A 2,983-nucleotide genomic window follows, 5' to 3' on the forward strand; every position below is an offset into this window, starting at 1 on the left:
GCGATTAAAATTGCCAGCAATATTGAGGTACTTTGGTTTAAGGTATTTTATACTTCTATACACTTAAAAAAAAGTAATGTACTTTACTCTCCACTACAGTTAATCACGAGTTAGTTTTCAGAAAAATATTCTACATACAGAATAATGCATTATTATAAATTACATGAAGTTTCCAGGTTTGGTCCTAAGCAACACACTAAAAATTTAATATTATGTCATATTAACTGGTCACACAGATCTTTTCTATGCTACCTGTGCTGTTGGTTTGCTTAAGAGAAACAAACAGTTTTCTCATTCAGAGGGGAGTTTAACGTCTTCAGAGAGGAGGAGCGATAACATAAAGCACTAAGGTGACACCATCTGGGACGAGGTTGCTATTGCACAATGTGCCCAGCCCCAATTCAATTTTCCCACTTAGAACACATGTGGGAATGCACACCACACATAGTGAGAAGTCTTGATAGTGCACACACTATTTCAAGCACCTTCATCCTTCTGCAACACTGCATTCAAGTGTTTGTAAACTCACTGAAGGGTTTAAAAATGACTGAGGATATTGTTACTATTATAAACAGCAAGAGCCTTTTAATGGTTATTAATATTAGGTGTTGACCCACCCCCAAATCCTCCCCCAAATGTGTTAACCAGGATTTCAAGCTTAAGATACTAAAGAAACAATGACCTTAGAATGCTCTGTGACACAAAATGCTAACATTACACAAACGTTCAGTTACTCTGAAATTAATATAATATTAATTCAAAGGTAAAATCAAGACGTTGCTAGGTTGCTATTGTTACCAAACACTAACACATTAGGTTTAGACATCCAGAAGGTAGAACACCACATCTGAATCAAATCTGAGCCCTTTGGCTGCTTTTAGCACAGTCCATCTGAATACATAGGAATTACTATTTTCATATCAGAATTTAATGTCACTGCATCTCATAAACTCACTGACAAACTGTCTGTACTTCCTGCAGAGATGACTGCAATAACATTTGCATTGCATTGGATAGAACAAGTTGCAGCCACTTAAAACAATAATTTGCTCAGACTCAGCACCAGCTTTGATGGGATTATCATCAGGTAAACGTGTGAGAGAAGATCTCATGACTGAAATACATACATTGCGACTAGAGGATAGGGTTAGAGATACAGTTTTTTGGGTCCCTGGTCCTGTTGAGGTTTCTGCCTCAGGGAATAACAGTCAGCCTGTTGTCAGAGAAAACACTCCTCCCTGTAGACCGTTCAGAAACCCGTACTCGGAGTCTGAATAGTAGCTCTGTTGCAAACCTGACTTCACACACGTCCTTCCTCCACCCCTGATGTCTCCTCTCTCTCTCTGTGTTTCCCTTACTCTATTTCTGCCCTGCTTTCATTTCTCCTCCTGCATGTGCTTTATAACCTCATGTCTCCTTCCATGTTCTGATTTAGAGCAACAAAGGGACAATGGACCGAGTGAGGTCGGTGTTAACAGCCTGGTGAGTTTACTTGCATTTAGAGTTGATATTTTACATAATTTTTACATTGTTTATATTGTGTGATTGAACAGTACAGTTTACTGCCCCAGTTTGCTGTAGCTGAAATTAAAAACTAACTTAAAAAGTTATATAACTTTTTAAGCTCCATTTTCTTTCTTCTCTTCCCTTATCTTTGTTTCTCTTTAGATGAAAACTGAGCAGCAGGTGGAGGACGGAGAAAGGCATGTTGAGGTCAAACTGTCTGACGATGGCACAAATAATGCCAAAGAGCCTGAGAGCCAAGCAGAGGCCTCTCTGACCATCAGGCATCTCAGCATCAGAGCCAACGGAGTATTTGCTTCTTGGCTTTAGGAATCCTGCTGAGATGGTAGCAGTGAAACAGTGACTTCAAGACTAAATCTGTCGATTGACTATTCATTTCAGCCATGCACAATATATATATTAAATAAATACAGACACTCTGGATGAAATGAATAATAAATAAGTGACAATTTGAAACCAGCCTAGACAAGTGTGCTCCATTTCATCCCAGTGGGGTTGTTCCTCATCATTAAATCATGCTAATCTATCCCTTTTCATAGGAGAAGATGTTGTTGCTTTTGTTGCAGAAACAAAGCAGAAGTATTTACTGTATCAGAATCAGAATCAGTACACTGTACATTCATCTATCAGCGATAATATAATAGAAACCTCTCAAGTTTCCCCTTTTTTAAGCTGGGCAGACACTACGTTTGCATTTTGTCCACTCACACCGTTACTCGGTTTCTGAGTGCACTATAAAACATATAAATGCACACACTCAGCATTCAGATACCAAAACAAAATGGCAAACACACCATACAGTGCAACTGTAATAGTAAGGAGTGCCATCAAGTCTGATGGGAACACAGAAGTCGTTGAGGTCCTCACCCCCCCGCCCCAGAGCACTGGGTCTGAAAAGTAATTAAATATATAAAATAAATGTAGTGGAGTAGAAGGTCCCCTCCTTGAACCGCCACCTTATTGTGGTGGAAGGGTTTGAGTACCCGAGTGATCCTAGGAGCTATGTTGTCGGGGGCTATATGTCCCTGGTAGGGTCTCCCAAGGCAAACAGGTCCTGGGTGACGGTTAAGACTAAGAGTGGTTCAAAAGCCCTTTATGAATAGATTAAAATCAAGGACCGTGACGTCGCCCGGCATGGCGCAGCCGGGGCCCCACCCTGGAGCCAGGCCCGGGGTTGGGGCTCGAATGCGAGCGCCTGGTGGCCGGGCCTCCCCTCACGGCGCCCGGCTGGGCTTAGCCCGAACGAGCGACGTGGGGATGTCCTCCCGTGGGCCCACCACCTGCAGGAGGATCCGTAAGAGGCCGGTGCACAGTGGATTGGGCAGCAGTCGAAGGCAGGGGCCTCGATGATTCGTTCTCTGGACACGGAGACTAGCCCTGGGGACATGGAATATCACCTCGCTGATGGGGAAGGATCCCGAGCTTGTGCGGGAGGTTGAGAGGTACCGGCTAGATATAG

This window comes from Monopterus albus, unplaced genomic scaffold (genome assembly GCF_001952655.1).
Source record: "Monopterus albus unplaced genomic scaffold, M_albus_1.0 scaffold3.1, whole genome shotgun sequence".
NCBI lineage: Eukaryota > Metazoa > Chordata > Actinopteri > Synbranchiformes > Synbranchidae > Monopterus > Monopterus albus.